The 27502-nt window shown below is 37.2% G+C and overlaps 1 protein-coding gene across 1 annotated transcript in view; it reads left to right on the top strand.

Moving 5' to 3' along the window:
* The first annotated feature begins 4728 nt into the window (after positions 1-4728).
* The window catches only part of SCEL (sciellin), a 68619-nt gene continuing 45845 nt past the window's right edge, over positions 4729-27502 (top strand). The window contains exons 1-3 of the mRNA XM_053971556.1: positions 4729-4820; positions 26244-26358; positions 26436-26548. The gene's annotated coding sequence lies outside the window, so the exon portion shown is untranslated. The remainder of the gene's footprint in view (positions 4821-26243; positions 26359-26435; positions 26549-27502) is intronic.

The following is a 27502-nucleotide window of genomic DNA, read 5'->3' as shown; positions in this document are numbered from 1 at the left end:
CAATCCAAGCCCAAGCTGCTATTCACTGCTGCTGAGAAAAGGGAGAATCTCCTGGCTGATTGCTGAGGCAGTTGCACTTTGCCTGCAGCAGGAGAATAACCAAAGGAAGAGTAAATCCTCTCTTTAATCTCGAGTGCAGAGGTTATTTTTTCTACAGTAATAAGTTTCCTTTTGAGGGTGCACAACTGCACCATTGGAGCATCTGTCTTGTGTCTTGGCACATGCTAGAGATGATCAAAGCAGCAGCTTTTGTTTAAAGAAATAGAAAAGCAGGGTTGCAGAACATCCAGGGATGGGTATAAAACCACAAAGCAAGGAAGAATCACAAGAGCCAAACTATATTAAATGTTTTTTTTTAGCAGTTTGCCAGTGTGCAAAATGACAAGGTAGGTCAGGTGACACAGTTCTGAAATAGTTTACTCACTTGTATATAATTTGGGCATGTAGATTTTTTTTTGTATCCATTTTTCATAATCAGTCCAACCATTAAAATAGTGCTGCTATTTTCAATGGCAGTGAGAAGCAGATTTTGTTACCAATTTTTTTTTTGTTACTTATGAGACAAATTTAAACTCTGCTATTAAATGACAATGAATGTACCTAGGCATCTGTTAATGAGAAAAAAATTCTCAAAATAAAGCAGATTCCATTCATACTCATACTACTTTTATACAAACATAACATTGAATCAAGCAAAGCATTCCCATAGTATTTCTATAATTCATGAACTAACTTTATGTCATCAGTACAGAGAAGGCAGACATTCTCAATACACAAATAATAATTGAAATACATATTTTAGGCACCTGGTTCTTTTCAGGAACTTGAGCTCTCAAGTATTGCTTGTGACTAATCATCAGTATCAGTAATCTCCACAAGATTTATTAATGCCTTGCTAAAAAGTGCTGATGTAACTGTCCAGCACTGTTTTCCTTTTCATAGAGGGAGGAGAAAATCTCAAGCTCTGCCATCACCAGCTGGCTTGTGTCCAATAATTCCAAATTAATTTAAGTGATCAAGAACTGGGCGTGAACTTCTCTTATATGTCAGAAGAGTAGGTAATAAAATAAAACCAATCAGTCAAAGTGTGGCAGCTCTTTACCCTGTGCTAGTGGGAGGAGAGGGTGAGATCAGCGGTTCTGTGAAAGCTGAAGTGACCAGCTGACTTCTTTGTCTGCTTGCCTGCATGCTCTCCTCTGACAGAACAAGAGACAAGCATTGCTCCCTGCTACTTGGTGAATAAGGAGCTTTCCCATGGAGACCCTCTGCACAATGAAGCCCAGAGACCTGGTGACAGTTTATGTCTCCATAATTTTATTTTTTCTTATGTCGCACCTGCAGAAAGAAACAGGTTAATTAATGAGAAGAGTGATGCACAGCTTTACTTCTCATTGTTATGACTCTGAGCAAGGCCCTGTGAGAACACTGGGAGTAATTACATTATATTTCCTTCTGGTTTAGCTACCAGGCCTGGATTCGTTCACAGCAGATTTTACAAGAATTTCTTTCTGTTTTTAAGACTGGCATTCATTCTCCATGTCTTGGAATAGTTTAGGATGTGTCATTTCAATTCTGAAGAACAGATTTGGGCATTTATTACTGAGCTACCTTCTATGAATGAAACAGTTGCACCTCTGGGAGTTTTCAATTTTTTTCTCTTAAAGTTTCATGTGTCCATACTGCATTGTAATGGATGACATGATTTTGTGATCTCTTTATTCAAGACCAAAAGCAGTCAATTTCAATTTATGCACAATATGCATTTTTATTATTTGTCTTCTTTAGCGTGATAGAAGGCACAGTACAGTAGGTTAACACAAAATGCTACAAACTGAATTTTTAAAATACAAGTTACACTTCTATATATTGTGTGTAGTAAGACAAGATTTCCTTTTTCATGTGCCAAATAGGCTTCTATTTAAAATACAGCTATGAGAAGATATGCTATCAGTCAAAATTCAGCTTGGTTTTGGATTGTTAATCTAAAAACATCTAAATGAATTAATCTAAATAAAACAATGAAAGAGCAGTTGTGTTTACTTGTAATTTCCGGTACTTTAAGGAAACACCAGTCAATGAGAATTCCTCAATAGTTCCCTTCATATCAGCTGGAAAGGAAAATATATTTAAGAATCTCCAGTTAGAAACTGCAGAGAGGGGCTTAACATACTGTAGTTACTCTGAATTAAGATTAAAATGTTGCTTGATAGCCCCTGGCTTTTTTTTAGTAGAAATTATTCTGAGTGCATGGTAATACTTGTAAGTGACTGTGTGTGCTTTAAACTCTCCACTCCTTGATATGCTCTTGAACTTGTGCCATTTTGCATGGGGCACTGAATCAAAGGTTTTGATGAGGTGACACAGGACTGACATTATAAAGTAACACGTCCAGAATTACTATCCAAGAAACACAGACTCACAGACAGTGTATATTTTTAGAGTTGCACTCATTGTTAACTGACATTAAAAACACTCTTGTCATATTAAAATGCTCTTAGGGCTGCTACTTAATGATTCACTGTGATTTTATGATGGTGTATACTGAATATTCTAAGAAATTTTCAGTTATGAACTAGTTCAATAGGAAAGGGTTGTATCAACCTAATGTATTATTATATAAGTGGTATTTTCAGTGCTGTTCACTGAGTATTGTCAGATACTGGTCTATTTGGTTGTATAATATCATTACAGTTTACGATATCCAAGACTCCTAAGAGAAATTTGATGTAGCGACAATTAAATACGAGTATGTTCATGAATGTGCATACCTATGTATGCAGAGCTCATAACTAATTGCTTTCAGTACATTTTAGTTACCAAGAGGGAGACCAGCATCCAAAAGCTAATCAAGCCACATAGATAAACTATTTTTTGCTTTAGATAAGCCTTCAACTTCTAAATATACCTTACAAGCAGCTCTGCATCTAAGATGCTTACATTTTAATCAAGTGCTGTCAAACTTTTTGTTGACTAAGGGAGAGATTAACCTATAGCTGTTCACTCAAAGATCCAATGGCAAATAAATTTTACAGTGCTAAAGGATGATGGAAAATGATCTGAGAACCATTTGAGAATTCTTTCATGCCCTGCCAGTTTGATGGCCTAATTTGAGTAAAGAGCAAACTTTTTTATGCCCTGCAAATGGATTCTGCAAATACCTGGGTTGCAGATTTAGTATCACTGCAAGGATCCAGTTTTCTGCTATCTGTGATAAAGGTATACTTATATTATATACATATATTTATTATGTCTAATAAATTACATTATCCACTTTATCTTACAAAAATGCATTCTAATACAAACAAAATTCAGAGCAGTTCACTGGCCTTTACAGGATGTCAGAGTAAAGATCAAAATGTTCTTTTTAATCCTAAAATATTTTAGGGACAAAAATGCACAGATTCATAAGTGGATGAGTAGGTGATATAAGTAGCCACTCATGGAGGAATCCTGACTTCACTGGAGTCAGTCTTCTTATTTCTTTCTGTCTTCTTTTCTCCTTGAATTTTCTTAATAAACATTTTGAAAACTGTGTTTATATCTGTTTGTTCTGCTTATTGGAGATAGCAGGATTAGACAGAGACTGCAAAGAATATGGCCATGTATGTCTGTTTCTGTCTATGACCATCTTCTTTCTAAATATTTGAAACACAAATTCCTGATGTCCTCTCCTGCAAAAGCAGGGTAGCAGTTTGTCTATTGAATATATTCCTTTAACATTCCATATATGAAATTCCATTTTTACTGCGTCAATTAGTAGCTTCAATGAATAAATACAGCTTACTTATGGTCACCTGCCTAAAATCCAGTCTGTCTGCAGGAGATATTCTACACTGCCAAAACTTGTGTGGTATGTGTGATATTAAACCCAGGAAAGCAATTGCTATCCTCCTGATGCGTAGCATAAAGACATACTCTAAAGAACTCAGCTGAATGACTCTTGCTTTAACACAGCTACTCACCCAGAAAAAAAAAAAAAAAAAAAAAAAAAAGAAAATAGTGTGTAAATATTCCAGATAACAGTATTAGCTGGAATTTCACTTTATCAAAACAAATAAGAATATAAAAGCAGCCTGTTTGAGGAAATGGGACAGGGAAATTTGTCATGAGGGGCTTTCTGCTAGAAGATACTGGCTCCAGATGGAGAAGATTTAAAGAAGTGGCCAGAACAGTACAATAGAGAGGAAAAAATGGGTTCTGTGTCAAGTCTCCTTCAAAGTGATCTGCAGTGTCTTGAGGCACTGCCATTATTCTGTTGAGATCGATGAGATTTTTCTCTTGCCTTTACAGCAGTCAGGATCTCAGTCTTGATGCTTATCATTCATGCTTGACCTTGCAGGCAAGGAAGTCATTGCAATTTCAAGTGCTTCAAAAAAGAACCTGTGCCACATGACTGTTGGGCTGAGTATGAAGACAGTCTTTATGTGTCAGAAAGGCACAGATATACTTAATGCATCTGAAGTGCTTTAAAGTCAGATTTCTGTATCAGATCACTGTGTTTACAGAACAGAAGGAAAGCTGGGCATGTCTGGATTTATCCCACATGTTGACTCACGGCTCTCCTATTCAGAGCCAAAACCACTCCTAGTAACACTTCCAGTCACCAGCAGCAACTGCCAGCCAGCAAAAGCAGATAACAGCAGAGGTAAACTTCCAGTCTGTTTGAATCTTGGTGGAAAAGGGATTTTAGCTGTTGGAAGTAACTGGAGGCACATCAGGCATCCTCTATTCAGTGGTCAAGTCTTCAAAGGCTTTCTGAGCAGTGGAAGTTTTTGCATCTGGAAAGCTCTCCTGAGCTACAGTCTTCAGTGCCAAAATTGGTAAGTCCATGTTGTAGCAATAAGCTTACCTGAGGAACTTAAAATGGGAATTAATTTGAAATAAAAAAAAAAAGAACATCTGTGCTTGATTTGCAGTGTTTTCCATATAATGTCTGTTTAATTTAGAAATAGAATTTCCCCTGTACTCCTGCCATCTGTAATGTGGGCTTTGACTGTCCTGAAAAGTCCTTTTTTTCTTCTTATTTCATAAGCAATACGTGAATTCTTTAAGTTGCCATCATGAAACTGCTCAGTCATGTAGCTAGACTAATAAAAAGTCCCATTGATACAAAATCCAGTCTCTAAATAATTAGCAGATTTGGAAAAATAGGAGCAATTGAATGCATGCCAGTATGTTCTGACACTATTTCAAACTGAGATGTTATGAATGTACACAAGAACCTCTTAAAGATGTGTTTAGCAATTTCTGTACTTCATTTAAGAATTAATTACCTTTTAATTGTCAGTGAAGAATGAGTGACACTTTTATTATATTGCATGAGATTTTCATGCTATTTAACATGTGTCTTCTCTAAAAGATGACCATAATTATAAGGATTGGGATGACCAACTCATGAGCGACAAAGGACTAAGTTAGACACACTTGTCTTATGGAATTTATTTATTTTCTAAACTATTTCCAAAAATTATTGAGGAAATATACAGTATCCCACTGGCAGGTTTAATTTAATGGCAACAGGCCCTGAATTCCTCAAAACCTTTCCACAACCTAAGGTTTTATTTTATAATTGCATTTATATCTTGACCTATCTAATCTTCATTGTACACATCATGCACAAACTTCCTTTGGGATTGTGGACAGTAGGTTTATGCACCTATCGGATATTAGCTCTTTGAATTTAGCTTAGCATTTGTTCCTACAGAATTTAGAAAATGTGTTTCAAATAATTTAATCTAACTTATTGAATACATTTACCCAGTAGATAGAAGATTATATTTTCTTGGATCTGGAAAAAAAGTCTTAGTTACCCCCAAGCTTCAACAGGTTTCAAGTTTGGTTCAGATTTTGACTTGAATTCCATCTGTATGAGTATTTGCTCTGGCATCTGAGCCGATTGACTAAGTCACCTCAGGCAGCTGAAATCTGCTTCAATTAATAAAATTGGCTTGAGATACGAGTTATCTGGCCTCTTCTTGGTTAAAAGGTGGGCATAGATGCAGAACTTGGGCAAAAATGCATAATGAAATTGAGCAGCTTATAGGTAATCACCAATGTTTTAGCTAAAGAAAAAAAATAGAAGAATTTGGAAGAAGTGAAAATGAAACAGGGTAGCAGTCACAAATGAAACAGCATGTCATGAACTCTAAATAAAACTAGAGATGTCCCTTGCTATTGTAGCAGCTTCTTAACCCAGACCTTTCAAGCTCTGCAGACAGAGCTGAAAGCATGAGGGATGACTAGGTTAGGCTCCTTTGAGGCTGCATAAATCATGACTATATCCTTTCAAATGGATGGTCTTATACCATTAATCTTGGATGTAACATGAGAAGGCCTGGATGTCCCATCCTGACCATGAATGCTTGGACCAGAACTGCTGTGGTGGGTGTCACTTGTGCTTTGTGGTTTCCAGTGTAATGCCACATCATTCCTCCTCACTTCTGTGGGCTTTTGCTGCAGTTGCATTCAGACTTTTCTGTAGCCAAATTTTCCACAAGCAACATCATATATAAAACATGGCTACCATCCAAAGTGAAATATTGTTCCAGTTCTCTTTCTTGAGATGAAAAAAAAATCCCAAAAAACATTACAATAAAGAGTCCCCTAGAACTGTCTGATAAAAGGAGCAAAATTAGGGTAACTTTTCTAGCTCTGATTTTCCTGTTGCATAAGCAAGTGAAAGAATTACATTTCTATTTTCACTATTTTGTTTGCTTAGAATCGATAACAAGGAGATGGCAGCTGACAAAAACAGTAATATATGTTCAACACAAAATTTTGCAAAACTGCAATAGCAACAGAGGAAAGATTGCTATGTGTTTAATTCCCATGGAAATATTTGAAGAATAGCCAACAGAAATGTATCTGAGTGCTCTCAATAAAGGTATCCCAAAATTTAAAGCAAGAAAATTAAAAATCAATTTTAAGGAGACTAAGGATAATATTTTCTCTTATTCGTGTGTGAAAGAAGAGAAAATGATAGAAGCCTCCCAACAAAATGAAGTGGATTTTAGCTGCCATTCCTCCCTTCTGGGATCGGTCATGTTGAGAAAAGCTCTTCCATTTTTGTGCTGGAGGTCTGATAACGGGTCTTATTTTCATTGCTCTGTTTCCACCTAGTGCTCAAAGTGCACATTGCACCAAGCTGTACGTATGTTCTAGAACCCAGAACGGCAATTCGGTGTCGCTCTCTGTTTTCAGGGAATCTGTAGTACAAATAAGCAAGTGTAAGATTAAATATCACTTTTATAAAAAACACCTGTTCCCAGAATAAAGTCTGTCAAGTGTCTATATGGTCTTTGCTGCATGATCTGTGCAGAAACAGGAGTGTCAGTTCTTTTGTTTAACTCTTAGAATCCCTCTTGTGGATGCATTTTTTGGTGGTAGTTCTCCTGTTAACTGAAAACAAATTAATGCATATAAAGGACTACACCACAGTAATTGAGAGACATTCATTATGCTCACAGGCAAAAGTGTGTGCTCAAGATGCGGACTAGAAAGGGATAGCTAAGACACCTGGAAGCTCTGAGCTGGACTCATCTGCATAGTCTTTCCTCATATAGTTCACGGTATAAAGCACCTCTCACAATTTTTAACAATCATAACTTTTTAGTAACACAACTAGAGGATTGAAAAACTTTATGGTGTTGCAGGATGAAAAAAGGAGAGATTTTGTGATGGACTATGAAATCTGTACTTTTTTCAGGAGGTTGAAAACAACTGAAGACACAACTTGTGGATTTACCTTGTCAAATGTCGCAGGAGGCTTATGGACAGGCTTATGTAAGCATACACAGACAGGACAAGTGATGTTTTAAATAATTTTCAGGTTCTAAGACAAAATTTTTATGGTCTATATGGTTATAAAAAGCAAAATAGTTAAACAACTCATAGCTGTACCACAGGCACCATCTGACAAACAGAATGGTTATTTCTCCTGGTGCCTGACATGTGGGAAGATGGAACCTCCTGTTCCACAATTTGTAGTTTGAACATTTTATTTAGGAAAATGGCTTGAGCTCCTGCTTTTCCCTTGTGCTTTCTCTTTGAATGTGAGCAAAATATGAATGAGTTAATGCCCAGACTAAGAAATTACAATGTCCTTGGTTTAGGAGAGTGTAGTAACCTCTGGTTTAACAGGTAGGAGGCAGCACAGCTGTGGCCACTTTTTCTTGGGTAAAAACAGGGTACCAATCACAAATGAAACAACATGTCATAAACTCTGAATAAAACAAGAGAGGCCCCTTTGTACTACACCAGCTGTGATAACATTTGTTTTATAATAAAGCTTCTGCATCTCCTCTGGTATATTATGTGCCCAACACTGACTGCTGCATTAAGCCACCCTGAAAACCTGTACTGCACCAAATTCCTTTTAGGTCATCTGGATGCTCCTCTCCCACTTTAGATGTGAGGCAGACACCAAGCTATTTGCTTCAAGCCATGCAGATATCTCTACAGAGGCATATATGTATGTCAGTAGGGAACTCCAAATACAATGACCTTCCTACAGAATTTACATTTTTCTGGGTAGAGGCAACACACAGGTTGAGGTTTTTTTTGTTCTAGTTTTAGATTTAAATTTCATTTCATAGAACAACTTGTTTAACCTTTCAAAAGACTAAGTGCATAGGACTGTATAGGTCAGCATTTTTCTAGCAGAACCTCCTTGTTAAAATACTGTATCTTTTTTACCACTGTGAACATTACTATGAACTCTGAGCTACAGAATTGTTCAAGTTTACACCAGTTTCTGTTATGCACAACCTTCTTTTTTGAATAGCAAAATCAAAATTTATTTACACTCAAATTCTCCTTATCTGTGAAATAATATTAATTAAATAGTGCTTTTAGTGGAGAATGCATGGGGAGGTGTAAGTGAATAGTACTATTGTATTATCTGTTGATACCCGAGCTCCACATTCCTGAAAGAAAGTTTCCTGCATTGAAGCATAGGTTTGCTTTGGTTTGAGTCCTTAAATCATCTGCCAGGAAATGTAAACTAGGCAAGGGATTGCTGTGGATGTAACTGCAGTAGAGAAGGCAGCCCTTGAAAAGGGCAGGGTCTGTATGTGGGGTGTGAGAGAAAGTCCCGCCCCTCTGGAAGCGGCTGTTCTTGTCTTATATCATAATAAGGTGAGGGACTGTTTTATTCTCTACAGTTGCCCAGTCAGGTGAAGACTATCTGAGCCTTGTATTATTTCAGACAGAGTGTGTCTTTCCAAGGGGATGGAACATACAACTTTGTAACAGAAGAAAAACCTACTGTCTGTGTTTGAAAGCAACTATCAACTGGTGCAAGCAGAATAAATTAATTTCTGAAAGAATGGGAAGCCTCAGTATTACCCAATATAATTAAAATTAATACTTTTATTTCTAAATAATCTTTTGTAATAATATGTTTAGAATTTCTTGCTGTATCATCCTTCAAGAAACTGCTCTTGGCAAAATAAAAGCTTATTTCCTTGGAGGACTGTATTTATGTAAATACTTAATAGATGATTAAATTAAATTAGCACTATGTCTCCTCTTCAGACTTGTCTATATAGTCCTGTCCTGTGATCTTTGCACTAATGAGTATTTGGATGAAGATATGGTTTGTTGGTTTTTGGTTTTTTGTTTTTTTTTTTTTTTTTTGAGAGACAGTGTAGAAAATTAAATCAAATAAATTATCACACTTAAAAATGACGGGTAACCCTGCTTCAATATTTGTAACATTTCAATGGCAATATCATAGTTTGAATCACTCTTTTCTGTTGCAAAGGCTGGTAGGAAGAAGCACACTTCTGCTTTTAATGTTTTCCTTTAGAGAGGCATGGACACATTAGATTAGACATACCGACCATCCAGGACAGTAATTTGTTTCTGATGAAGCCTGGAGGGAGATGCTTCAGAGGAAGGTGCAAGGACCTGCACTCAGAAGTTAAGGCACTGCTCTTCCTCTTATATTAAGGTAATACATCTGTCCATACAACTTGAACAGTCTCCTGAAAATTCATCTTGTGGTGCCAGAAATAATTAATAAACCCCTCACAGATTTTTCTGTCTATTGCACTGAGTGATTCTGAGATACGACAGAAGCTCTCAAGTCTGATCCTTCTTTGAAGCTTCAGTCTAACAAAATTGAATGGTGGCTGTGAGTTGAAGGCACTGCATGGGGCTGGGAGGCAGGGGCTACAATAGCTGGGGCACATCCCAGTCCAAGACCTGTATTAATTCACACCTGGCCGTGCCTGGGTATATTTACTGAAAATCACTATTCACCAAGAGAGGTGAGCAGATATTTCCTTGTGTCTGTTATAAGGGAGTAACATAATCCCTTGAGTTTGGTGCTGCTTTGTGACAATTGCAGAACTTGCACTTTTCTTGGTCTTAATCTCAACTTTCTCCCTGAATTTATGGGTAGAACTTTCAAAGATCTCAACAATAAAATTAAAGAAGTTCGAAGGAGGTCAGACATAACCAGAGGATATGTGACCTCACCACACCAGTGACTTGTCTGCCACTTACATTCAAAGTTGAGTCAGGCCATCTCTGCCTGCCTTAAATAATGCATGGAGCCAAAGATCCCTGATTATGGAACCACCTGGAACTCCCTTTCCCTTTGTACAGTCACCTAGGAGTGGTCAGTGCAGAATTACTGATGGCAGAGTATGTCTTCTGGCTTGCAGGAGCCTTATTCTGAACTCTAGCCACCTGGAACTGGAGTTCCAGGAACTGGAACACTGGAACCAGTTCCAGCCACTTGGAACTGGTGTACACCACCATTTCCTCAAAGAAATGGAGCGGACTAAGGGCCACTCCATTAACTACAAATTGATGAGAAAGTAATACGAGGGACATGTGGCCACCTTGGGATCAGAGACTGCATGAACGGCCCAGGGGCCAGAATTGAGACTCCTCCCGATTGTATGGTGGCACACTTTTCAGGACAACTATAGAGAAAGCTTGTCATGTGGACCTTTAATTTTGTACATGACCATATTTAAGCTCAGTAGACTAATATTTATCTCATACATACATTAAATTTACTGTGGAATTAAAACACATAAAGTGGTGCTTAAAGTTTCACTCATTTGCATACTATCTATGAAGTCTCCTTCTGGTGTGTGGTCATATATTTACCTGAATGCATATTCTGTACCTTGTTGATAAATCAAAGCAGTTGTTTATTTTACCTTCCATAGTACTACTGCTAATGAGATACAGTACATCTGTACTCAGATTAGCTTGGATGTTCATCACAGAACAACTTCTCTAGTACCTTACACAAAACTGCAAGTGATTAAATACCTCAGTGGAAATACTGCAATAAAACATGCCTATTTATTATGTTCATCTTCTTTGCTTCTAATACAAATTTATGCTTACATTTAAACATCTTCCTGTGTGTGAATTTTGGATTTTGGGCTTCTAATATTCTTTATTTTTTAACAAACTTTTTGATAGTCATTTCTGTCACAACAGAAGAATGAAAATAAATCAGTGCATTTTAGTAATTACAAGAAATTATTTAGAAGGCAGTAGTGAAGATGGTTTACATTTCATTGACTTTATAATTATAGAGTTGCCAATGTATGGGTGATTGCCTCCTTCCTTCTTGTTTGTTATTAAATGAAGTGTTCAAGGAAGCCCTTAATTTTTTTCTACATGGTTGTCAGAGATGGGATGTGGCAAGAATGGGAGAAAATGAGGAAGGAAGCAGGTTAATGCTGTCACTTGAAAAGAAGATCTATATAATTAAAGAGAGAAAGCATGGGGTTCTTTTCAAAGTTATTAATTCTGGCTTGGTCTTCCCTCTGGGATGGTAGCAATTTATATAGTGTACATTCTGCTTAGGAAGAAGAGAAATTGGCTTTCGTCACAAGAAGCAGGATGGTCTGTGCTTTAGATGGTTGAATCTAATCTGGTAAAGCCACTAGTGCTGAATGCCAGGGCTTAGTACTGGGGCTGATGCTGTTCTCCATAGTTTATGAGTGATCAGGATGAAGGAGCCCAGTTCACCTTCAGTAGGTTCACAGCTGGTACAAACAGGGCAGACTGACTGGTGTGCCAGTGGTTGTGCTGCCATTCAGAGGGACCATGACAAGCTGGAGAACACGGAGGAGAGGAATCTCAGCTTCAGCAATGGTAAAGGCAAGCCCCTATATCTGTGGAGGAATAACCAGTACATGCTGGGGACCCACTGGCTGGAAAGTTGCTTTGCTTAAAAGGTCCTTGGAGTGAAAGTTTTCAGGAAATGGAAAACCAGATGACCATGAGCTGCCAACACACCCTTCATGGCAAAAAAGGGCAGCAGCTTCCTGGGCTACATTAGTAAGAGCATGGCCAGCAGGATAAGGAAGAGGATCCTTTTTCTCTTCAACATTGGTGAGGACACATCTGGAGTACTGTGTCCAGTTCTGGATTACCCAGTACAAAAATGATATTTACTGGACTGAGTCCAGTGCAGTGATGATTAAAGTACTGGAGCACATTTGACTGCTTTGGAGGTCGACAGCTCCTTTTAAACCTCAAGTGATAGTTCCTGTCATTCAAATCCTACCCTCAAATTTTACCCTTCCCAGCAGTGTCTGGAAGATATCAAAGACCATTAATATGAAAAAAGTGTTGTTATTAGACAAAGTTACTTCATATGGAAAAGGACATGGTGATAATTAGCAAATTACCCATATTTACCAAATTATGTTTTACTAACCTTTCCCATACATATGCATGTAGAGATCTGAACAAGTGTGATTTGTAGATGAGAGAAAAACTAATGAAAGAAACTTTGGACACCCTCAGAAAAGCCATAGATGGTTCCTTCTAAGTATTAGAAAATCATTTCAATTGAAATCCTGTGGGACGCCTCTTGTATTAAAAACAGTGTAGCTGTTAGGGCAGGGAAATTACTAATCAAAATCGCTTATAACAATACAGCTGAATTCAGAGAGAGGTTAAAATATTGGTTTTGTGGGTTTTTTTGGTTACAACAGTTACTAAATTAAGGTGCTAACTTGAAAAAGGTGATTTCCTGACTGATGTAAACCATCCAATCACACTCTGGCAATGGAATGGACTTGGCCTACCTGGAATATATTTTTCTCCACATGCTTTGCTTCAATTCTTTTGATTATGAGACTTGAAGTGAATTAAATCTTGATATTTGGTAATGACCAAGGCAATCCAAGCGACTAGTTGGACAGCACGGCAAAAGGCAGGACAGGCCAGGCACAACTGTTACTTTTGGTGGGAATGTGGTACTAGATCACTTTAAACTGATAAAGAAACCACACCCTTGCTGTTCACTGCAAAACCTATTGTCAACACCCATTTACTGGATCACTGCACTGTACAGTTAGATAAATGATAGAGATACTGGTTCATGACAATCTCTGTGGTGTTATCTGAACATGTTGTCCCTGCAGTGATACCTTTGTCGGTTTAGGAGGCTGACCTTGCAAAACCCTGAGAAAAAATTGTATTGAGAAGCTATAAAACTGCCCTTGACCTCATGCCCAAACTTCTGAGTATTGCTTGTTTGTGGCATTGTCTTCAAATCACTTGGTTCCCTTGTTTGCAACTCATCAACCCTCTTCTCTGTGTTTGCCTTTATTTGCTCCTTCTGCAGCATAATTCAGATATTAATCTGTCCCAAACACAAGCCATGTGGATGGAATGGCTGACATACCATGCATTGTTCATGACATAGTTCTCATGCAACATCACTGCTCATCCTGTCTATCTTCATTTGATTGCACTTTTTCTAAAGTGTACAATTTCCGGGCAAAGAATTCTCTATTTTTTACACAAATATCTCTACCATTGCTTAAAACAGAAGGATACATTAATCTTCATTTACAAGGATACTGTTCTTGAAATCCTTCATGGACACTACCATGGAGGATTTGCATTGTCAGTGTATGAAATCAGACTGATCTTTGACCTTTGAGATCCTTTCTTGCTTACTTCCATTTCTCCTTTGACATATTTTTCCTTCATTCTTATTTCAAATCCTCTTCAGTTACTTTGATACCTGCTTCCAAATTTCAGTCTCCCTCTGCTCTGTATCTTCTAAACCATGGCACTTGCAAATCACAACTCCACTCTCCCCTTTTCATGGACTAAGTGTTGTTCTGGCAAACAATGATTTGTGAGCATGTCAAGGTGCTCCCCTATTCCCTTTGGAAGGGGGAATTTAAAAAGGGGGGTATTTACTCAAATAACTAAATGCTGAACAGGCTTCCCAGGAAGAGGTCATGACACAAAGCCTGCCAGGGTTCAAGGAGTGTTTGGACAATGATCTCAGTCATGGGGTGTGGTTCTTGAGGACTCCTCATGCAGGGCCAGGAGTTGGACTCAATGATCCTGTGCATTCCTTCCAGCTCAGGATATTCTATGATTCTCCTGGACCTTTTGGCATTGCATGTTTTTATTTTATAGAATTTTGAATAACACTGTAAGTTCTATTGCATAATGCCACAGGAGAGATAAATAAAATTAACAGATTTACCAGCTTTGGGAAGAAAAAGTGGTTTCAAAATGTTGCCTAGAGAATAACATTGAATCCTTCCAAACAAAGACTTCAGTATTGTTTGCAATAATGGCAAATAGTTGTTTGTTTATACAGAATTTTGTATATACACTCTGCTCAGCTGATTCTATTCTCCTATACTAAACAAGCTATTGAAATGGATATTCCAGACATATCCTGTGAAATCTGTTTAAGAAAGTTTACTCTCATTTTCAATTGGAATTATCTTTAGTTTCAGTAGGATATCCAGAAGAAGGAAATACCCACTAGGTCTCCAAGGCTCAAAATCAGTGCTATGTGTATAAAAGATTTAAAATTATGTCCATTCTCCATGTTTCTCTGAGAAACAAAAAAAGATTTAGGTTCAAAATCATGTGACTTTTCCAAGGTTCCTGGGAACTTGCAGCCCAGACTTTATACTGGAGAGTTTCAGACCTTGAAGTGGTGGCCCCAGCAACACTATCAAATAACTATTGTACAACTCTGAGCAGATAAATTGTTTGATCCAGAAGCTGCTTGTCCTCACCACAGCTATTTTTTGCAGAAAACCACAAGATTTTACTGGCTGAGCTCAATGGCACGTGTATTGTGTTCTCCAAGGAGAGCAGAGAACAGCAATTCTGACAGTTTCGTTTCCCCACTGATGGCAAAAATAAAGAAAAAAAGGAGAGCAACAGTGGGACACATAACTGCTACACTGGATTTTGTGGTCTTGCTTAAACAGAAAGTCAGTGTGCAGCTGTTTGAAACCACAGAAACAGAAAATGTTATTTGGAAGGAGGGAGGATGTACACCAAATCTACTATGTTTCAAACCTGACAGTGTTTCTTTAAAATGTTCTTAAACCTGTTTAACACACCCCTACTTTTCACCACTCCCTAGGAACATGCACCACTTATAGCAACTTGTAAATCAAGAAAAACCAAGCCCAGCAATTTATTCTCCAGTGCACACTGGATATTTTCACACACCCAGCTTGTCCATATAATTAAGTTACAACAAAGCTCACTAGCTTGGAGCTTTCTGCTTCAACCTAAAATGAGTTCAGCACTGTGAGTTTAGACGTCTCAAATATTCTGGAGCAGAATTGCTTATTTCAAAATTATATTAAGAAAATTAAGAAAAAAATTAGAATTCAAAGATTGTGATTATGTACAGTGCTATGAGGTTCTATTCACAAATTCATAGAAAATGCCAAAACTAATTTAATACTGTTTTATCTGAAGATCGGGGATCTGAACACAGTGCATATAGACACCTACAAGTAAAGCAGTTAAACCCCAAAATTCAAGTCTTACGGTTGCTATAGCTAGAGGAGTCAGATGCAGAAAAATATGACATAATCTTTCTAAGAATAAAAGTAATATTTCCTTAGTACCCATGAGTGAAAGGGATGCAACTGTCAGGAAAAACAATATATTTTTTTTGTTTTTCTCCCTTCTCTTTTCTCTCATCTTACGATTTCTTTGTGTGTCAGACTCCCACATGGCCGGATTATAGTTTTCTAGACACACTTTTTGTGTGAGGGACCACAGTGCAGTAGGGGAGCGTATTTTTATAGATGCAGTACTGTTGAGGTTGCAGAATAAGTTTGAATTTTGTCCAGACGGAGAGAAAAAAAAACCTGCAACCTTGTTTCCTTTTCCTTTTAATTTGATAAGAAGCCATTGCTTTCCACAAGAGAAAAAAATATTTGAAATTCTGCCATTACATGGAATTCATCCGACATGTATAGGTATCGACAGTGTAGGTGCCTAAATCTGACTTGTCATTTTTAGGCTTCCTTTCAAAACAGTGGAGAGAAACAGTAACTTTCACAGCCCAATCCTCTGACCTACTTCAATCTGCATTTGTGTGAGATTACATTGGGGGTGTCTTGAGTGATAAATTTAGAGATAGGATCATAGCTTTTAATTTAGCCTAGCTTTTTTTGCTAAATAGGGCCTGTGATGGAAAGTCTTGCCCAGCTCTGAGGAAACAAGTGTTTGAAAATTGATGTCACTGGTCTAGCGTCTCCTTCGTTGAGTAGAATTCAAATTCTTTACTTACACATTAATTGGCATTTAGGTCTCTTAGCCTAATAGCCTGCATGGAGATCCAGAGAAGCCTACACCTGAAATTACTGGGTTCTTCACATTATTCTCTTAACTGCACTGTGGCAGGATCTAGAACCTGAGAAACTTATCTGGGCCTCTGTGATTACATCCAGACAATTATAATAATTCTGTTTTGATTCTTTCCCTTGTAATATTACCCAAATTATTTAAAAATCATCCCATTTCAAAGCCCAGCCTTGTTTTAATTTCATTTAACAACAGCAACAAAAACAAATAAAAAATCTTAAATTCTTTTTCATGTACTGAACATTAAAACTCATGTAAAAAAATTTTTTTTCCACCAACATTATTTTCAAAGTCTCACAATTTGGAAAAAAATTTTTAGAAGAATATATTTTACTCAAAATAAAATGTACTGACTTTGATAACAGTCTATTGGCCAGTTTATATCAAAGGACAAGTATTTTGAAAAGGCAAGAAGAAAGCTCAGTTATTTCTTCAGCTTTCCAGCTCTTAAGGCCCTGTTTGCAGATGTGTTGATTAAGGAAATGTATTCTCCTTTCCTTCACATAGTTTGTGGTTGAAATCTGAACCTGAAGTTTATTCCTTAGAAGATGCAACTAAACCTTCTAATTCTGTGGATAAGGGAGAACAAGCCAACTGAATTCTTTTCCAGGGAAGGGGAATGTGAAGGGCTGATGCTATTTCTGTGATATCATTTTCAATTTTACTCCTGCAGATGAACTACATAAATCTGCTTTGCTATTTTTTCTGTTATTTGAATCGGTGAAAAATTTTACTGGATTGCAAAGGTATGTATTAGTAAGGAAAGGATCTTAAACATGTACGAACAAAGTAAAATTCTCTCCATGTTTACATATTTGCATACTTTTCACATTTGTCATATAAATAGAGAAGAAAGTCTGAAGAAATAAAGTGACAATGCTGTATGACTCTCAGTTGAGGGGCTGAATGACAACCCCTTCACTAAGGCTTATTTTAATACCCGATGAATCAACATTTTAATGCAATTTAAGTTATGTGGATTATAGAAATTTTGACCATAGGGGCATAACATGACACATAACAAGGGGCACTCCTTGGTCAGCCCCGTATTCTGTCTCCAACAGTTGCCAAAAGCAAAATTCAGGAGTTCAGGAAAGAGTGGAACAAGAGGGAGAGCATTTAAGTTGTTTTCCCTAAGTGTCCTTAGAGTGTTTATCAGTTTGCTTGTCAGGCTCTTCTTTAGCCCAGTGGAGTTTCTGTTTATTTAATAACCATCACTGCTTTTCTCTTCCTCAAGCTTGTGTCTCATTGAGCTATTTGATGTATGGCTGCACACACATGCCTATATAAGTACATACATGCATACACACACACACGTACAAGTACAGGCAGATACGTATATAAATAAACTTGCATTTGATAAACTCTTGGAAATACGTCTTCCTGCAGCAAGGAGAGTTTACATCCTACATATAGAAAGAAACACCTCTCTTTTTTTCCCTTTTCCTCTTCTCTTCTCTTCTCTTCTCTTCTCTTCTCTTCTCTTCTCTTCTCTTCTCTTCTCTTCTCTTCTCTTCTCTTCTCTCTCTTCTCTGTTGATGCCAAATAGCTCTTGTACTGGGAGAGAATTTAAATACACCCTTCTCATACTGTTTGTGATGTTTTTACACTTTCACCACACTAAGACAGTCTTAGATGACACATTTGTTCACTGTGGGGAGAAGTAATTATCCATTTTCAATCATCTTTTTTTTCTTCTCTGAACCTTTTTAAGTTCAACTCCATCCTTTCCGATTCACATTTTTGGTCTGTGTCTTATTTTTGCATTTATTGATTTTAGAACATATTTTCTAACAACTTTTCTACAATAAGCTATTCTGTGCTAACTACACCACAGCCAGCATCTTCCAGACACAGGGAAAGCCCTTCCTTTCTTCCATGTCCATATTCAGCTTTGATGTGGAGAGAGAACAGGATCACAATCTTTAACATTTGGCTATCGTGCACTGCAGTTAAGTGTGCTGATAACACCAGTATGGAATGTATATCAAAGGAAGATTTCATTAAATATGTGGCATATTGGTTTGTTGGGTTGTTTTGATTGGTATGAAATTTCCATGTAGGCTTTCAAATGACAATCAAGTTCTCAGTCAACTAATTTGATCCAAATAATAAAAGAAGGAATTACAAGAGAAGGCTGCTTAGCCCTAGCAGAAAATCTGAACACAGTACCAGGGCAAGGATAGGAGAACCAGTCTATCAGATAAGTGTAATGTGAACTTCCTCACATGGATATCATTCTTTGGGGCACATACATCTCCTTATCTGCACCATATAAAAGAACAGCCTGTGGGGATTGTCTCCTATGTATTTCCAGTGCCCATGACCAATTAAATGCTATAAGAAAATTTCAGACAAGGAGCAGGAAAAAACTTTTCTCCTTTTAACTTTGTCTCTTCTAACATATTTTAGAGATGGCTTTTCCTGAGATCAGCACCGTTTGTTCTTTCCCGGAGCTCTCTCAGTGGGGATTTGATAGAGATATTACAAAGTCACTTTTTAATGAAAAAAGCACATCTAATCCTAATTCTCACACTCCCTCTACCACTGTAGGTCACAATCTGATTCTTTAGCCACCTATGTGAATGTTCTTTGTTAATTCAGATACTGGTAACAAATTAACAAATAAGCTATTTGTCAATGACATAAGCTACAAAACTTGCTACACCCGTTCATCTAGTACCACACAGATGTCATTTGACTTAGCCAGATTTTCAGCACAGTTTTCCTCAAATAACTGATCTCATCAGTAACTGATAAAACTAGTAACTGTGTTCTTTAGCTAAGGCAGTAATGGCAGTGGTGCAAGATCAAAATACTCAAGTTTAGCATGCTATGGACCAGACTTCTGGGGACTTCTGAAATATATTTTACTTATTTTCAGAATAAGGACCTATTCAAATTGTGGGAAAATCAGGCCAAATAACACTGAAGACAATGTACCTCCACAAAATATATTGGCACCAGCTATGAACAGAAGACACTGCTCAGACATTTTCTGGGGCAACTAGAAGATGTGAAAAGTTTGAGACATTTTGCACAATATTTATGATATTTTTTCTTCCTCCTTTAGTTTATGAACTTTGCCACACCCTTTGGGAGAACAATTGGCTACAAATGCATCTGTATTGTGACTAAGATTTTCTTAGCATTCCAAAAATGCATATAAAAAAAGCTCTGACTGCTCCTTCCTGTATTCAGAAAGGTGTGGTTAAAAAAAGATTGCATGCCTTAATTTAACCAGTTGAAAGGTCTTCCCCAAGAACAGCAACCTACAATAACTAAAGGAAATGGCTTGGCTGGCAAAAGTTAATCCGTAAAACACAACATTATCGCTGGTGCATTATGGTATTTCCTATCAGACTTTGTGAAATGCTGTACTCACTTTGACAGTAACTTAATCTAGTGAAAGTGTTTATAAGTTCTTCTGCCTCTGCACAACAGCTGTCGCTACACCATATTAAAAATAACTCTTATGTCTACCTATTTATATAATTCAAGTGATAAAATGTTGATAAATTACAACACAAAAAGAAAAATGAGAATTCCATACATAATGTCAAAATATTCATTTTGACAGTAGTGAGGCCAATATTTGTATGCCATAGTAAAAGGGCTGTAGCATTATTCTTTCTCCAGTGAATATTTAAACTTTCAGGAGGTAGAAAACCCCAGGTAACTGTGTTCCCTTACACAAAAAGTTATAACTCAGTGGTTAAGGTAGTCTGCTGGTAAAAATAAGCTGTTATCAAAAGAAGGAATTATTTGAACTTGGGTTTAGTAATATGCTAAGACCCTTCCAATTGGTAAACTGTTGCTTTCTTGTCCTGTTCTTTGAGAGAGTTAAGTGTGTGTTAAAGAGCTAAAGAGCACAGTTGCCTGTCTCAAACACTGTTAGGCCATAGAAGGAACTTGCCATAAAATAAGCCACACAGTGGGCAGAGAAGGGATGAATTTGAGACAGGAAGGCCCTAATTCCAGGCTGGTGAAGGCAAGATCTGGTGAGCACATTCTCGTTAATGAATCTGGACAAAAATTTTCACCATGGCAAACTGTGAAAAGAAACAGATATGCTCATACACATATCACTGGTCAAACAAGGATCACCCCAATAATGGGATAGATGGCATCTGCAGCCACCAATGGCCACCAAGCCCCTCCAGATATGTCTCTGTGGATACCTGGAACTTGGGCTGTATAAAGGTGGTACTATTATCTGTGTGTTGGAGGAAAAATTACTTGTCTGTAGAACTTGCTAAAGTTTAGGGCTTGACACACTTCAGTGATCTCAGGCCTAGGGGGAGGCTAGCAAAGCTTGGGAAGAAAAATGTATCACTGATTGTGGACACAAAGAATGCAGAGTTTACAGGATACAAGGACATTTGGCAGAACTCCAGAAGATAAGAAAAAACTAATAAACACAATTCACAGGGGAGATCATGGCCACCAATTCATAACCCACTGACTCACGAAACCCACCAACCCAAAAGAAGAGAAAGACTGAGCATGCAGACTAATTAGCTTTAGAGCAGAGGGAAATAGAGAAAGAATACTAATTAATAAGAGATGTATAAATGGTGAAAAGTTTTGAACAAGCCTGGGACCCCCCTCTCTCTCTCTCTCTCTCTCTCTCTCTCTCTCTCTCTCTCTTTCTCTTCTTTCCCCTCCATCCCCCTTGTCCCCCTCACCTCTTTTCTATTTATTTCTATCTCTCTACCTCACACTCAGTGTTCAAATAAATCTGTATTATTAACTCAGGCGTATGGTCTCATCTGCACCTAAACCTGGGTAGAGGCATCTCTTAATCATCAGTTTGTAACAGCATGAGCCTTGCATGTGAATTAGGCAGAAGAATTCTAATTTTTGAACAGTGCCAGTAGTTGCCCTTTGCAAGGCAGCCCAGGACATTACTTATTTACCTTTAAAACCCATATCCTAGTAGGAGCAAGGAAGCCCATGAAGAAAAGGGCTTTCCATCTCACATTAGATCATTAGTATATTTTATTTTAAGATGTCTGTCAAGGAGCATGAGGACCAGAATCTTCAGGCGGAATTTATAATGTTAGAATAACCTGCCCATGGAAAAAAAGTAATACTTATTTCTCCCTCTCCTCTGTGTTGCAGCCATGAATGCTGCTAGGATTCATAGAGACATTCATAATCTGGTTCTGAGTCACACATACCTCTTGGTAAGTGCATACCCATAGGCAATATATTCCCTTAATTAATTATTTTGATCAGAGTGAAAAGTAACTCTGTATAAAGACATAGCACAGGTCCCAACCATCAGCTTATTTTATGTAGGGCTGGACTGGGAATTTAGGGAGGAGCAGGCCTTGTGTTCAAGATGAAGGTGTCACCCTATGCATGAGCATAATTTCCTTTTCTATTTGCTGCACTGGATTTTTTGCATAAGTGACCCCTTCCCTTTTGATTTAACCTGTTGGAACTGCTGTCTATGTACATAGGTGAGCTTACACTAAGCTTAAGCAAGAAAAATGTGCAGGTGGCACAGATGTGCAACCCACGTCCCCGGTAAAGATTACATTAACCAGCTGTGTCAGTCTGCTAAATGCTGCCTTGCAGCTGGGCACCATCCACTGCCTACACCTATCTATCTGTTTCAGAGTGTTTAGTTTTAGTCATCTTTTGACATGAGCTCTATTGAACACAATTAAATTTGGAGAAATGAGGGCACGTTAATAGGACCATACTAGTTAACTTAGCAGGAATAGGATCTGGACCTGAGCAGTATCCTCTGTTCGTCCATACTATTATCACGCACAGTCCTTGATACAGTATTGTTCATGTCAATTATCTGTCTCTGAAAAAATACTTAGGCATGGACAGATCTCCCTGTTACAAGTTCTGGACTGCTTTCAGTAGGAGTGTGGATGAGGCCACACAGTTGTTTTTGAAAAGCAACTTTAGTGATACAGGTACAGAACATGCTGTGCTCCTTGTCCTCAGGCCAGATAATGGGCTTTGGTATGTTTCATTTAATAGCTTAAATGTAGCTGCTTTACCCTATCTTGAAACTAAAAAAATTGAACATAATTTGCTAGGCTGTCTTCAAATCTTTTGAACATACCAGTTATAGAATCTTATAACCCATAACACCACAGTTAACCTATCCTACTTGGAAAGCCTGAAGTATTACAGGATTTCTCTAAAGTATTCTTCCCTTTTTGGGAGGAGTCACAGAACCATATTTGTCCAGAAATTTTCTTCTGAGTCACTGTTCATTCCCAACTCTGTGTTGTGAATCTACATAAAAGCTTGGTGGAGCTAGACTACACTATGCTATTTTCATTACGCTATCTTATAAACCTTAACAAAGATGGGGAGGTAGCACAATATTTTGCAGTAGATTTTGTACTGAAAAATGGAAAAGCAACAAAAATTGACAAGAAAATCATGAAGAGAAAAATGCATTTTACTAGCAATCAAGGGACATAGACATTTTAGCAAAGTGAATAAAGATGAAGCTAAGAACAAGGAACACAATCATCTTGTTCAGAAAACTAAGAGAGTTGGGAAGTATGGTAATGTATTGCCACTGTAGGGTGCTATAAGCATTTGACTTTAATGACACTGAATAAGCCATTCAAAACTAAATTATGGCACTTGTGAAATACTTCTGTTCAGGTTTCTGTCAGTGCTACTATATTTTAAAAGTCAACATCCCTTACTGGCAGTTTCTTAGCAGGCACTGTGAGAATTCCTTGGATGCCAAATAAGCCTCCATTGTAGATGAGGTATTTTAAAATGAGCCTGCTTGAAATGTCCTCTAAATTGTGTCAAAAATCTAAGCTGCAAGAGATAGTGGCCTCTCATTACTGATCACCAATATGTCCCAATTGCTGGTTATTAATAAAGGATAAAGAGGATTTATTGTAGGGAGGAATTCTAAGATATTTCTTGTTTTCTATCATAAATTACGACAGGCCACACACTCTGCTAAATCAAGCTATCAGAATGATTTTGATGGAGTTATATAAGCCTAGGATGTTGCCAGTTATACTTGTATCTACTTTTCAGAGAACTTCCTCTTTTCCTCTTGAGGGAATGACAAGCAAAAGCAGAGTATTTACTTAAGTTCCAGCAAGTAGATTATTGATAGATAGATACGAAACAAGTTACTGTTTGCACCAAAGCACCTCACTGGTTGAACTATAAAGAAAAATTAAAAAATCCTTGAAATGTGATAAATCAATAGTAGTACATGGCCCAGTGCAATGATTAGGTAAATAATTGATAGTCATCAGTTGTCAATACAAACTTGTTTGTATTCTTTGCATTGCTCTTTTCTGACACTATGGAAAAATCTGTGTCTAGAATAATGTCTGTCTGTCCTTCAACTTGGATGTTTTCTTAAGAGTGAGAAAGGTAGTAAGGCAGATATAATTCAAGTTCTGAAATAGTCTGAGAAATTACATTTTGCTGTATTTCACTTCTATCCTTTCTTCAATTTAATATGGATCATATACTAGAGAATTAAAAGAAAAATGGAGCCTGATTGCAGGACATTTCTCACACTCTGGGCATGGCTGGATTTGTAAGTGTTACATGTTATACTGAGATCCAAAGGCAAAGTTTGGGTTCCTCTGAATTTCTGAAAGCTGAATTTCTTCAGAGTATGGGAAGTTTTTTCATGGAAAATAGTTATGTGTCATTTTCACTGTTATGGTTTATGCTGAAACTGTTCAATTCCTGGTATACAGCACTGAATCATATATTCTTTATTCATTAGGAACAATGCTTGCATGTGGTTACAATACAGAAAATGAGACAGACTGTTTATAAGTAAGTCAGATTTACTTTAGTATAAAAAAAGTTTGAATTATTTTTTACAGCTTTGAAATATTAAGTAATCAGCATAACTAACACCAAAAATTCACCATCCCATGAATATACTGGTTGTCACAGACCAGTCACTAAAAGACAGCTGGTCTGCTTTATTCCTAGGCTGAGGTCAGTACCATTGTTGGAATTTCATATGTATGCATCTTCTAATAGACTGTCTACTCTGCCACAGCAGACACCAAAGACTCAGCAAGGACTGCCTTAGAATAAGCCTTGGGCTTATTTGGGGTAGCAGAACTGGCCTGCTCTGCCCCAAAGTTTCTTCTCTGTGTTCAAAGGCCATACATACAGGAAAATATAAATTTAACTTCTCCAGACTGTATTGTTTGCATCTCTATTTGTGTTTCTCAAACACTTTGGCTAAAGAAGGTAGTGCTGTGAGACAGGTTAAGCATATCTCTGATTTACAAGTGGGGTTTGTCTGGTTGAATGGAAACTGATAACAAGTTCATATCATGTAGCACCTGAATTTTGAAAGAAAAATGTTTCAAAAAAGAAGATATTCCTTGTCTCAGGTGTTACTATAAATAAAAGCTAGATGTCAATTTCAAATTAAAGTGTATGTAGATTTTTTAAAGCTAATTCCCATTTAATGCCAATTTCTCATTTCTTATGGGGAAAGACATCTGTTTCATATGGGAGGCAACTAAATTCTAAATGTGTCTGTAAAGAGATGTATTCACAAAAGTTTCTTCTTGACTGTAAAAAGAAAAACACATAGAACCTGAAAGTTTCAGGACTGCTGTAAGTATTTTTGACTTTAAGAGACACAGAACTTGAGATGTACAAAATTTAGAAATGTGTGCATGCTTGTATTCATTAGTTCTGAGATTTGTGGTAGTTAATAGTTTATACTATAATATAATAGTATAATAGTTTGTACTATACCACTATAATATGTGGTATTTTCTTATCTGCTGCTCTGCTTCATCAGCTGTCTTTTATCAAATAGAACCAATGTTTGGAGAATAGCTTCAAACTACTGAATATCAAGCCTATGGAAAGGTAACCAGGGACAAAAATACAGGGTATTACTAAGTTAATTCATGTCATTTTGCTTTTTTTGTGTTCAAAGAAATTCTTAATTTTCACAAAAGATAATACGACTAACGGTTGGCCAGCATCTTGCTAAACGACCTCTCGCATATTTCATTACAAAAGTTGCCCAAATATAAAATAACATGGGCTTGTATAAGATACATTAAAACCAACCTCTGTATCTTAAAGAGAAGCATGGAGTTGTATACAGCATTCCTATAAAAAAAGTACTGATTTCGTACTACTGTATTTACTAACAGTAAGGCAGTTCTTAGTTATTCTACAAACCTATTTGCAGCTATTTAAAAGAAAGAAAAAACAAAGTGAACACAAGTTCTTCCCTCGTTTGTTTATTGCTGGCAGTACTGAAGGAGAAATGCAAATGTGCAGAGATAAGAGAGACTTGCAACAAGATCTGATGTGGGAGGGATTTCCCCCCAGATCTTTTGCCTCTGCCCACATACCCAAATGGTGCAAATACTTAATGCAGATCAGATCCCAGTGTGTGATCCCCACATAACACTTCTGCAGAACTTCTCTTTGGTGAAATATGGTGTTACTTCATGTTCATCCCTGTAAATGAACCTGAAACTCTGGCTGAGAGGCAGCCCTATAGCTCTGCAACATGTATTTCTGTGGAAAATCCAAATTACTCTAGCATATTTTTCCAAATGGTAATTGCTTGGTTTTCTGTTTTCAAGGTCTGTGAAGGCAGTTCATTTTGTGAAACCCAACCCTACTGCACTTGAAAAGAACAGCAAGCACAGAAGGACAACAACTCACCCGTACTCTTAATTGATCTGGTATTTCTACAAGGTGCCACCCTTTTCCACACCTCCTACCTCCTCCTTAAGTGACTCAGCTTCTGAATGAGAAATCTCTTGACTTTTCAGACAGCTGGATGGGGAAGAACAGTTCAGCTCTCTGTCTGCTTTGATTGTGCCTCCCTTCCAGGCTGACTAACTACACTGAGCCACGCTAGGACACTAACTTCTACCATACATAGGTAAGGATGTTAACTGTTCTGGTTTTATACTGTTCCCTACCATATAGGGAAACTCCTACACTTTTAGATGTTCTGTGATTTCTTAATGTCCAGTTTAGGATGCTATTTCAAAGGATCTGATTTTCAAGAAATATGGACAACTTGATTATGAAAATGAAGCTCTGAAAGTTATACAGTTTTGGTGTTCAGATTCCTGGGATGTTTCTGACTTCTTCTGTCCATACCATCTTAATTATTTCATTATTTATATTATATTGCTAATTGTATTTTATTCTAGTGATAATTCTCTGATGATAAATTCACTGTTCAGACCACTTTTCATGAATGGCTGTTTTAATGTCATTTTTGCTCTTTGGTTCATTTTATTGTTCAGTATATTCTATATTTGGATTTTTTTAATCTAAAATTAAAGAGTATTTACTCTTTTATAATTTTCTTGAATTATCTTTATTATTCTGGAAAAAAAAAAAAACAAAACAGCAGTTCCCTTTTTTTTTTCCTAATTTTTACCTTTGCAAAAATACCCATTCTACTTTAATGCAAGGACTTATCTATACAATGACCAGAATACATGTATGAACAGGAAGGGTCTTCACCAAAAATCTAGCGAATTGAATGACAGAGCTGAATAAAGAAAATTAAAAACATCACCCCCTTTTCTACATTCTATTTAAAAAAAACCAACAAAAACCTACATTTAAAACTGAATGTGTATTTCTAATTTGAAAATACATACAAATTTGGACTGTGATTTAGTTGATTTTACGTTAGTGACAGTTCCACAGCTTCTTTCAAAACAGAATCTCCTCCACCCACATCTTGAAAAACCAGTTTTGAGAGCTCTTTCAGCTACAAATAGGTGAATGATTGCTGTCATACATTCACATGGTCTCTAGTCCTATCTTGCCTGTTTTCTTTCTTACACAAATACACGTTATTTCTGTTTGCTGTGTG

Source organism: Vidua macroura, chromosome 2 (genome assembly GCF_024509145.1).
Source record: "Vidua macroura isolate BioBank_ID:100142 chromosome 2, ASM2450914v1, whole genome shotgun sequence".
Lineage (NCBI taxonomy): Eukaryota > Metazoa > Chordata > Aves > Passeriformes > Viduidae > Vidua > Vidua macroura.
This window is presented reverse-complemented; position numbering and strand designations above follow the sequence as displayed.